This window comes from Macrobrachium nipponense, chromosome 5 (assembly GCF_015104395.2).
Source record: "Macrobrachium nipponense isolate FS-2020 chromosome 5, ASM1510439v2, whole genome shotgun sequence".
Classification (NCBI taxonomy): domain Eukaryota; kingdom Metazoa; phylum Arthropoda; class Malacostraca; order Decapoda; family Palaemonidae; genus Macrobrachium; species Macrobrachium nipponense.
This window is the reverse complement of record NC_061107.1, coordinates 46,716,788-46,729,227: the sequence shown is the minus strand read 5'-3', so window position 1 is coordinate 46,729,227 and position 12,440 is coordinate 46,716,788.

Genomic DNA, 12,440 nt, shown 5'->3' with positions numbered 1-12,440 from the left:
CGATGGTACCTGGTTATTTTAAGTTAGAGAGTAAATCATTTACATCAATACCGACAGGAAGAACAGCTAAACAATCATCAACGTACGATACCACTTTACAGGAATATGAATGATATTAGGTAAGTAACGTTTTTCGAAGAATTCCATATACAGGTTTGAGAGCAATGGTGATAAAGGATTTCCCATTGCCATGCCAAAAATTTGTTGATAAAATTCACCATTGAATATAAACTTACAATCACAAATGCACAAACTCGTGAGTGAAATAATGTGACTTATAGGTAGAGGTAATTCATGCTGAGTTAGTTCATTGCTAAGATATTCTAAAATAGAGTCTATAGGGACTTTAGTAAAAAGAGAACATACGTCAAAACTACGAATCTATCAGTAGGGCAAGAGCAATTTTGTATAATTTATCAACTAATCTAGAGAATTATATATATGAGAATCGGAGATGGTTCCAAGTAACGGGACAAGAATCTTAGTGATATATTTCGAGAGTTTATATGAAATTGAACCAACAGTACTGATAATAGGCCGCATAGGGTTATTTTCTTTGTGCGTTTTGACTAATCCATATAAGTAAGGTAGCGAAGGAGAATTGACTGACAATTTGCCTAGTAGTTCTGTTTTATCTTTAAGGATACTTTTCACAATGCTATTGAAGTTTTTTATGACTTGATCAACCAGAATTCGTCTTAAGTTCCTGAAGAAGTGCCTTTCTGAACAAGTGCTCCCCTAAATCCTTGCTGCCACAGCCGTCTAAGAAGATATGACAATCACCCATTCAATGAATTTAGTGCCATGATGTTTGAAACAGCACATAGCAGCCGCCAAGCAAGAAGAGAAAGAAAAATTCAAGGAACTGGAAAGAACAAGGATCTCTTTCAATCTTATTCTATCCCGGCTGATTGGAAGGACTCGCTGCGACGGGAAATTTACGAAAAACTACGTAGGACTACAGATGCCCTGAAAGGAAACTCGACAGAAAACTAAAAAATCTTATTGATAGCAGTGATTGGACTAATTGTGCACGTCAAGATTGTGTTGTTAACTTATCTAGTAAACAAATAAGTGAAAATGTTGTGAGTGCGCTTGGATATGGTTTATCTTTCTTTGCAACAAGTAGACCTTCGGCTTTAATGATTGGGTCATCCCTAAGTAAATTTGAAAAATATTGTGATCTTCCTCAAAATCATGTCGACATGATTAAAGGTATTGTTTACGGAGCTGCCAATGTTAAGCATGAAAGTAACTTCCCTGCTCGCTATAAGAAAATTTTTGACCGATCTTAAAAAAGGAAATACTATCCACATCACAAAGCTGATAATTTCGAATAGTAAATAGTAATTTTAGATAAAGCTGACTACATATCACGTATGCAACCCTACTGGATGATGATGTGACTTATAAAAAACTAACAAAAAATCCTCTTGATCAAGTCATAAAAAACTTCAATCGCATTGTGAAAAGTATCCTTAAAGATAAAACCGAACTACTAGGCAATTGTCAGTCAATTCTCCTTCGCTACCTTACTTATATTGATAGTCAAAATCGCACAAAGAAAATAACCCTATGCGGCCTATTTATCAGTACTGTTGGTTCAATTTCATATAAAACTCTCGAAATATATCACTAAGATCTTGGTCCCCGTTACTTGGAACCATCTTCCGATTCTCATATATATAATTCTCTAGATTTAGTTGATAAATTATACAAAATTGCCTCTTTGCCCTACTGATAGATTCGTTGTTTTTGACGTATGTTCTCTTTTTACTAAAGTCCCTATAGACTCTATTTTAGAATATCTTAGCAATGAACTAACTCAGCATGAAATTACCTCTACCTATAATTCACATTATTTCACTCACGAGTTTGTGCATTTGTGATTGTAAGTTTATATTCAATGGTGAATTTTATCAACAATTTTTGGCATGGCAAATGGGAAATCCTTTAATCACCATTTGGCTCTCAAACCTGTATATGGAATTCTTCGAAAACGTTACTTACCTAATAGCTTCATATTCCTGTAAGTGGTATCGTTCCGTTTGATGATTGTTTAGCTGTTCTTCCTGTCGGTATTGATGTAAATGATTTACTCTCTAACTTAATACCCACGGTACCATCGATTAAGTTTACTCTAGAATTAGAAAAGACAATTGCCTCCCTTTTTCCTTAGACGTTTTGATACATAGAGAACCATTTCAATGTAATTCAGTATTTATAGTAAACGCCGACTAACAACTTGAACTTATTTCATTTTCTTCTCAGTCCCACCATCTTAATATAAAAAATATCATTTTTTTGTTTTTCCTCTATGTTTTTACGAGCAATTACGATTGTCATCCACAAATATTTTGGATCAAGAAATTGAATACTAGAAAAAAATAGGGAAAGATTTATGCTATCCTTCACATATATTAGACATTTGTTATAATAAAGCCCTACCAAAAAAGTTTTATAACTGAAAACAACACACAGAAAGAAAATTCTAAGAACAATTCTCAGTTGCCTATTTAAACGGATTTGAAACCATTAACATTGTTAAAAGCTTTTATGTCAACCTTGTTTCTCCTATAAATAACACACTAAAAGAATGTTATAAAAATGCCCCAGAGAAAGCACAACATAATATATAAATTCCATGTATGGATTGTCCCTCATTCTACCTCGGACAGTCGAGCAAGGGCTTTAGAAGTAAGGCTAAGCCAGCATAAATACTCTGTAAAAACTGGCAAAAATCTATGCTTATTTATTCATTTAGTGAAAAACAACCACCGAATTAATTGGATTGCAGTTCAGTAATTGCACGGTCAAGAGAATGTCTTATCACAAATCTTTTTAGAATCTGCTTTAATACAACTTACTTTTCATTGTAATTTCAATGTTAGTCGTGCCTTTTTCATTTAGGACCCTTGTAGCTGTAACATGTTTAAGAATGACTCAAATATATAATTACTGACTTAAATAAAATCAGTTGCCTTAGAGTTTTATTAAAAAAAAAAAAAAATTTTATTGTAATGGTATGTCTGTCATTTTTTGGTGATATGGTTTTGTCTACCAGGTTCCGTATAGCTGTCCCCTCCATAATCCTTAATTGTCTGAGATTGTATCTAAGATGATTTGTCTTAAACCTTTAATTGCACCTTTGTTTATGCTTGTTTTGGGAAGGTTTCTTATCTTCCAGGTGTGTCGGGATTCTAGGCACTAATCCTTTTATAATCCCTATCTGTCAGTTTATACAACCTTCTTGTATTGTCTTTCCTCGTATTTTTGTCAGTAGCTGCTTCAGTAAGGGCTTGTCAGCCGAAAAGATCTCGCAGACTCCTTCGTTTTATTTTTTCTTCGTGGTCATTTATCTTTATTTATATATATATATATGTTTGTGTGTGTATATCATGCCTGATATGTGTATATATAAACAATTGTGTATTTGCGTCCTTGTGAAAATATATCTTAGTCAGAATTTGTATTACATATGATTCTCACTTTTTAATAAATGCAATTTTCTGTAAAAAAAGAAATATGAAATTGTTGCTTTTCAATACTATCTAGACAAATGATACAATTTTTATAATGAAATTTAATTGGAAAACCTCGGCGGTCAGCCTTTTCCGGAGACTCATTATGTTAATTGGAATTGCTCGCCAAATAACTGCCATTTAATGTAAAATTGGCATCTTCCGTGTGTGACTAAATGAGCCTTTTTTTTTTTTTTTTTTTTTTAAATCATCAACTTAAAATCCTTATGGATAGGGACAACAAATTATAAACACAACAGGGCTGCGAAGCCTGCACAGAGAGAGAGAGAGAGAGAGAGAGAGAGAGAGAGAGTTTAAATGTTAAAGGAGGAAAGTAAGCGAAAATAAATTCCGGGAAAACCTAAAATTCAAGAGATGATAGCATGGAGCAGGAAAGGATTTGTTCCTCGCTAAAATTTTTGGAGATCAGATGATTCGACAACTACACTCGGTAAATCATTCCACATTTTGACTTCAGTCAAGATAAAACTATTAGCAGACTGATTTGTATTCAACGACACACTATTTGCAGCAGCAGCAGCAACAGCAGCCTGTCTGGTGATGCAAGCAAAAACAACTAGGTCAGGTAAGGAAATGCACAGGATTTTTCGCTGTAGCACAAAAGCATAACTTATCTGTCCAAGAGTTTGAGATGCGGGGAAGCACCGGAAGAAGATGAACAGGGATAAAATACTCAGATATGAAAGCTTCAACCCTAAAAATAGAGGAAGTTGTATAACGCATATGTTTCTTAAAAGTCAATGTCGTATTTACTCTGAAAACCTAAAAAGGTCACTAACGCGTAAAATTGTGCCATTTAAATGTAAATCAGGACTCCGTGTCAAAAGTGCTCTTGATCATCTATATATAATACTTTGAGTTTGAGAAGGGTTAAGCTTCATTACCCGAAGTCTACTCCACTCAAGGATCCGTGTCAGTTCTTTGTACAAGGATTTACTCAAGGAAATTATAAGGAGAAATATCCTGAAAAATAGTAATTAAAAGTCTTACTGTGGAAATGAACCATAATCATATCTTTATGAAAGAGATAACAATGAGTAGGAAGAATGAAATAAAAGCTTACACAAGTAATAGAAATAGAAAAAAAAACGAAAGTAAAGAATATTCAATGGGAGTAACAGGAAGCTCACGAATAAAAAAAATCTCGCAAAACCTATTGATTTAGGCAACAACCCGGAACATTTTAGTTCAGAGGTAGGTCGTAATCGGGTACATGAAAATAATTTTGCCCTTTTCCCAATATTCGTCTATATCAGAATGGGAAACTATTGCCTTTTAACGGAGAACTTCTCTAGATTTCAAATCCCATCAGAAGTCACGTGATCGTTATGCAAGAATTGTTTAACACATCCTCGTTGACGAAGAAAAAAATCCTAATTAGTTTGTTGATTCACAGGGTCAGATAAACAACTGTCTTTGTTAGTTTCCCCTCATCGCTCTTCTTTTAACATTTGGTAATACAGTTTTTCCCCTCTGCTTTCTTTTCCCCATCTTTTTTCAGGCTAATTGAAATTTGTGTAATCTGGTTTCTCTTTCGCTCCCCATGAAAAAGGAATTACGGTAATTAAAGAGGCACCAGTCGAGACGGACTTGATAATAAAATTAGAACTTACAAGAAATGATTCTCAAGGAGAGAGAGAGAGAGAGAGAGAGAGAGAGAGAGAGAGAGAGAGAGAGAGAGAGAGAGAGAGAGAGATACTTTAGTTTTTTAAAATCTGATACCATTATATCATTAAACAAGTTGAAAGTAGAATTCTTTACTGCAAACACTTCTTGAGAAATCTTGCACTCTGCCTTACGTAGCACAGAGAAAAGATCCTTCCAGTATTAAATTCGATGATCATGTGGTAATGGCTGCCCAAATGTCCCTCACTCCCCGCCAGTGAATAAGACACCAACTCTGTCATCTTGAGATTGAGGCAGTAAATACTGCTGTCCCGTGATCTTCCAATTATCTGCTAAGCCATTAATTACTTATTTATGCAGACATTTCAGTATTCAGTTAGCTGACGTCAGGATCAGGAAGGGGAAAGTGAAACTTACTCAAACTCGATTTACTTCCTCGAGAGCTCTTAATTAATATCAACTCCCAAGTCTTTGAAACTGGTAGGAACATGCACAGGAATTTTAGTTGAATAAGAACTACGCTCATTCCATTGTGTCACTATCCTTCGTGGCTTCTACCTTTATCTATATATTCATCACATTCCAATTTTCGTGATTCAGTTTGTGTATATATATATATATATATATATAATATATATATATATATATATATATATATATCTATATATATATATATATATATTATATATATATATTATAATAGGGTGCGTGCAATATATTTGGCTACTGAAAAAACTACATTATTCACTGACAAAGTCAATTTTAACTACTGAATGAATCGTGGGGTGAAAAAAAATATGCAGAAATTTCGCCCCCACCCCTCGCCCCCTCCGCGCAAATAGTATGCAGAAATCTTGCCCCCCCCTTGCCCCCCCCCCAAAAAAAAAACCAAAAAAAAAACCGAAAAAAAAAACAAACGAACTATTGGCACGATCTCATCGTTTCATCCCCCCCCCCCCCCCCGCCCCCCCCCCCCCAAGCCACAAATAAAAAGCGTCCATATTCCTTACCATCAGGCTCATCATATCAGCAGCACATCGAAGACCTATCATACACTGTCTCATTTGCCTCTATTTTAACACTTCTAAATTATACCTACATATTTCCACCAACTTTTCTTCGTCTATTGTTTCTGCATGACAGAAGCCTATTTAAACATTGTAGTGCGTTCCCGTTTAAGGTAATTTGGTTTTTAGGCCTTCGTTTTTGTATCGCTACATTATCATCCTTTATGACTTTTATTCCTTATTTGTAAAGAATTCTTTTTAATGAACTGGTTTTCTTTTCTCTCATTTCATTTACATAACAATAATGGCTAAACAGTACCTTCACACACTCCAACGTTTACTAAAATTAGAGTTTTATTTGTAAATTTAAATCTGACAAGTTTGATTCGTTTATGTTTATGAATGAAGATCACTCAGTGATCAAATTGAACATTTAATTTTTACCATGCATAACGCTATTATCAGCAGTTTTATTATTTACCCCACTATTTCATTTGCCATAGCTTTAAAGCAAATTATATAAAAAATGTAATCTAATATTATCAGGATAAACACCCATAACTGATTAAAAGAACAACAAGCGAATCATAGAGTTGGTGATGTATCTATGTAGTTCACTATTTTCTTATGTCCCTGTAGTTAGTCGCGTTAACGAAATGGAATTTCACTAAAACAATTCTTGATAGCTGACGAAATTACAAGTTGGGTACGGTTTTGTTATTCAGATGATAGGATGAAGAGAGGCAGCCATTAACTTATGAAACACACCGAGTCCTAAACCTCTTAGGCATTTGCATAATATGGCTCTGTCGCTCTAATATAAAGATAGTAAAAATAATTGTGGGAACTAATTTCTGCCAAAGTTATTTGAGATTCAGAACAAAGAATAATTTTGAAAATAGTTTCTCAAACTTACTAAATATGGTGATTTTTCATCATTTGCTGTTTTCCTGCGGTCAGATTATGAAAAGGCTTCCTGTTGTAAAATAATAAATATCCTTAAGAAGATACAGTTTAATCTTTCAGACACTTCGATTAATAACTTGTGAAGCTTATGTAGATGAATAAAATAAAAAAAGAGCAAACAAATGCTTTCAAAAAAATACAAAACCGGAATATAACTGGAAATTAATGTTCTCGTTCAAAACAAGTAAAAGAACTTAGCCCCAAGGAAGTCCTTCAGACACTTGGAATGGCTTATAAAAATTCAGTCAATCGTTGTGTTGTTTACCGAACTTCTCTTTTGTCCTGGAAACTTTCTATCCAAGTTACCTTTCGACACTTTTGCAGACACAATTCTCTTAAAAAGTGTTGAGAGCCGGATTCTGTATTCGCAGCAATTGAAGTTGCACAATGTTTCCTCTGCTTGGGCAGTCTATAAATCGGCTTCTCGAGCAAAAGGCTACTGAGGAGAGAAAATAAATACTAGAAAGAGAGAGAGAGAGAGAGAGAGAGAGAGAGAGAGAGAGAGAGAGAGAGAGAGAGAGAGAGAGAGAAAATTGCATTTTATTTCACTGGGTAAATTAACTTCTCATTTTTCTTTTCCTCTTTTTTCACAGAAATTCATATAGAATATAACCAGCTTCTTTTAAAAAGTAATAGCAATAAAAACTTCTTCGAAAATTTATGTACATCATACTGTTTTTAATTTTTCACATAGTATTCGGTTTTATAGGAAAGTTCAAGAAGGAATCTGTCGCTCTTTGCGCTGCTCTTCAAAAAGGAATGAACGTTTCCTTACGGAGCCTCAAAACAATAAATATAAGACGAAGCTGTAGCTCAGAGAGCGATAAGAATTCCATAAAAGACTGGATGTGACTCAGCGCGACTCCGGCCTTGTTTGTGGAAGACTATCTCCTTTGCATTGTGCCTCTTTTGCTCTATCTTACATATTTATTCTGAGAGAGAGATGCAAGACGAGCAACGTTGCTGTATGTGCGAAAATATGTTTGCATGAGAGAAGCAGATACAGAGCGAGGGACAGAGAGAGGATAATAGAACAATGGGCTTTATATATATATATATATATATATATATATATATATATATATATATATATATATTATTATATACATATATATATATATATATATATATATATATATATATATATCATATGTATATATATATATAATATATATATATAATATATATACATGTGTGTGTGTGGTGTGTGTGGGTGCATTTGTGTAATTTTTTTTGCATTAATCCGTTTCCTCCAGCAGAGGGAGACGACTACCAGGTAATGAAAAGACAACGATCATGGCCACATTCATGAGTTGAACCCACCTATTTACTCTACGCCATTCCTGCTATCGTGCTGATAATTTCTGGATTTCTAAACGCTGAGACCCCTTCTTTCCCACATCTCCTTCATATCCTCTATTCATCGCAATTTGTTCCTCTTGGCCTCCTTTCTGTCTATAATTTTGAAGTATATATTTTTCTCACACACATACCTTCCTCCATCTCAAAACACTCTGGCTCTTGATCTCAGCTTCACTAACTCATTTACAGCTCTATCTATTTGAAGTCACATATCAGTTCATCTTATACCATAAATACTACGTAGATTATTCAGCTGTATAGTTTTCCCTTCTTTCTTTGACTTTAGTAAAACAGCTGCAGTTCACTTCAGTACAGGAGAGTTGGTTCAACAATCCTTTCATACAAGCAAATCATTGCGTTCATAGCTCTCTCAAGATTCCACCCAATCTGCTCACATGCTGTTACCGCTCTTGCTATACCACCCTACTTTCATCTTAACTTCGTCTGAAACCTGATTTCCATTTGACATCGGAACTTTCTTTTGATCACATCTACTCTCAATTTTCTCCTTTTGCAAGCATTTCCAAGCACTTTAACCATCTCTTCTCTGTATTTTTAGTGAAAAACACCGATACCAGTTTCATTCACGACCCATCATCTTATCCCACAACCTTTTGCCAATACATCTGCTTTTCCTTTTCTGACTTCCCACATTGTTCCATGAGTAGCAACATTAAACAGCCTGGAGACACTTTTACACCAAACCAGTCACTCCAAAGACTAAGAACTCTATCACACGCTTCACTTTCATCATGAAAATTTTCTGTGTATCTAAATATTTGCCATCTAGAATACACACATTCAGTACCCTCCACATTACCTGTCAATCTTTCTAGGTCCATGCACGTCACATACAAATATTATCTCAGATGGCTGTTTCATAACAAACAGCTGATCCATACACCCTATTCCCCATCTAAATCCAGACTACTTTTCTTATATTAGAACTGTCAAGTGAAAATCCTTCCATATACTTACTGGCATCTTAAGCCAAGTACCTTAGTGTAAAGGACCTTTCACCCATTACTTTAGAATCTTTCCCCATGTCAGATTTACCTTGCACACCATGGCCAAGTAATCGATCCTAATTCCATAACTGTAGCCCATGACCCCATCAGCTACTAGGAAATATCCATTTTCCAGCTTATTAATTATCCTCCGTATGTCATCAGCCATATTCTCCATAAAATCTAAGAAACTCTGCCGTACCATATATATACTATATACATATGTTTGTGTGTGTGTGTGTGTGTGTTTGTGTGTGTGTCTCTCTCTTTCTCTCTCTCTCTGCATATAAAACCGTGCGAATGCCTGAGATGTCATCCTCAAATTCCTTATGTCTATATGTGTGTGTGTGTATGTGTATACGTAAACTTATATATATACTGTATACACACACACACACATACACATATGTATATATATATATATATATATATATATATATCTTATATATATATACATATCATATACATATATATATATATATATATATATATATATATATATATATATATATATGATTATATATATGTGTGTGTGTGTGTGTGTGTGTGTGTGTGTGTGTGTATATATATGTATATGTGTAGGGGTAGGAATTCATGAAGAGCTCATAAAAAATCTGTCTTAAAAGTCATTATTATTGTGAGAAAAGGAAACCCATAAAAATGCACAAAGGAAGTAAAATGTAGCATTATAATTCAGAAATAACTATTTTCATTTTTGGAAAGTCTATCTCTTTGAAGAAGGAAACAATAATTTTCGAAATAGCACGCTACATATTACTTCGCTTCTGTATGTTATGGGAACCCTTTACCTTGGTGTCTATATATTATATATATATATATAATATATATATATATATATTATATATAGGTATATATATATATATATATATATATATATATATTATATATCATGGTTTTCTGTGCCTTACCTAGAAAATTGGCTTTGATTATATTTGCATCCAACCGAATATCCAGTCCAATGCTTCTTCTTGGTTATGTTATCGAGAAATGTATCAATAATGCATTAAAATAGGCAAATTCACGATAGGAGAGCAACCATTTGGCGCTAACGTGATCCACATTTTGATATCTAATTCTATTTCTGGCTAACATTCTAAAGAAGTACATTAGAGCATGATCTAATTTGTATTTACATTCACAGATCAAGTGAAGCAGACTGTTCAGTGATCTGAACATTGACTGCATGATGTGTGTTTGATGTGCACTGTGTGTGTGCTTGTGTATGTGCGTGTTTTTGTGGCATGCGTGCGCAGTCCAGATAACCAAAGGGGTAACTAACGGAATCCGGGCTTCAATGACTTAGGGTGTCGAAGGCCAACGACTTTGAAGCTTCCTTCTGAAAAATCTATTTGACTCTTTGGCTCCTGGAGAAACCCCTTCGTATGGGGGAAGGCAGTAAGATACAATTATATATATGTATATGATATATATTATAGTATATAATATATATATATATATGCTTAATCCACTGTAGAAAGGTGAGTGAAAACTGGGGACTTGGAAACAAGTACTCTCGAATTTATTTCTACACTCAAGCTCGCGTCTTCTTCTTGCTACACACACACACACATACACACACACGCACACAACACACACACATACACACACACACACACACACACACACACCACATATATATATATAGTATTATATATGATATATATATATATATATATGTGTGTGTGTGTGTGTGTGTGTGTGTGTGTGTGTGTGTGTGTGTACACGAACGAATTAAATCATGTTACAATGTATTCAAGTTTAGAGTTCGGCCATAAATAGAAATAGGTATCAAGCTGCGGATGAAGTATATGTATCTGTGCATCATTGATATATTTCACGATGAAATACTCACATGGTGGATTGGACTGGATATCTGATTGGGTAGAAACATAATAATGATAATTTCTCGTTGATTTTTAATCACAGAAATTACGGTGTTACAGGATCTGAAATGTACCTCTGTTTAATTACCAGTCTCATTATCACTGCAGAGGACCTTTAATCTATCAAAGAGTATAGAACACTAGTTTTTTCTAATGTAAATATGTATATACATCAGTGTCACAATAGCAGGAGTCTTTTCACGATTAGATATAACGCTTGTCATTGTATTTGTAATCGACTAAGAATAGCAAACGTAAATAAAACAAGTCAATAAACACCTCTTGAAATTATTTATGTGTAAATTCACATAACGAGTGATTTCTTAAAAATCTATTGTGTTTTTGTAAACATTCACGCATCACTAATTATCTAATCCAAACCACCACTCACTAGCATTTTTTTTATGAATAAAACAACCATGGAACGTTTACATAAATTTATAACAGCGCATTGTCAATGGCACTTAAATAAAATATATATCATTGAAGAGAACGATCCTTTTCCGCCCACCTCAGTTCTCGACCTCTCACCTGAATCTGGCATCAGCATCCATTAGTGAGTTCTCCACAAGTTTATACATTCTTCACAAGATATTCTTCTGCCCTGATTAATGGCGGGTTTCTTTTCGATATACAGATTAATTCGGTGTCTCTGTAATACTGTACCCTGTGCTACTATATAATATTTTCCTGGCGCTTATCTATTCATTATTTATTTTTTTTATTATTAATCTTTGTGGACCGAACTGGAAACCTTCTTGGGAAAGTAGGATGCTGCAAGGCCAAGGGCCCCGAACATGGAAAGCAATCCAGTGTAAATAAAGTATATTGAAACTTAAGAAAAAAATTAAGCTACGAAACAATACAAATAAAAGCAAATAATATAATTGGCAACTAATAACAGATATCTATGTAAGGCAAATAAGACAAAGAACAAATAACTTTGGATTGAGACTCATATTTGTATGTTCAGCAACAAAGAAAGAATGAAAAAAAAAACACTTGAGTAATGTTCGAATTCCTGAA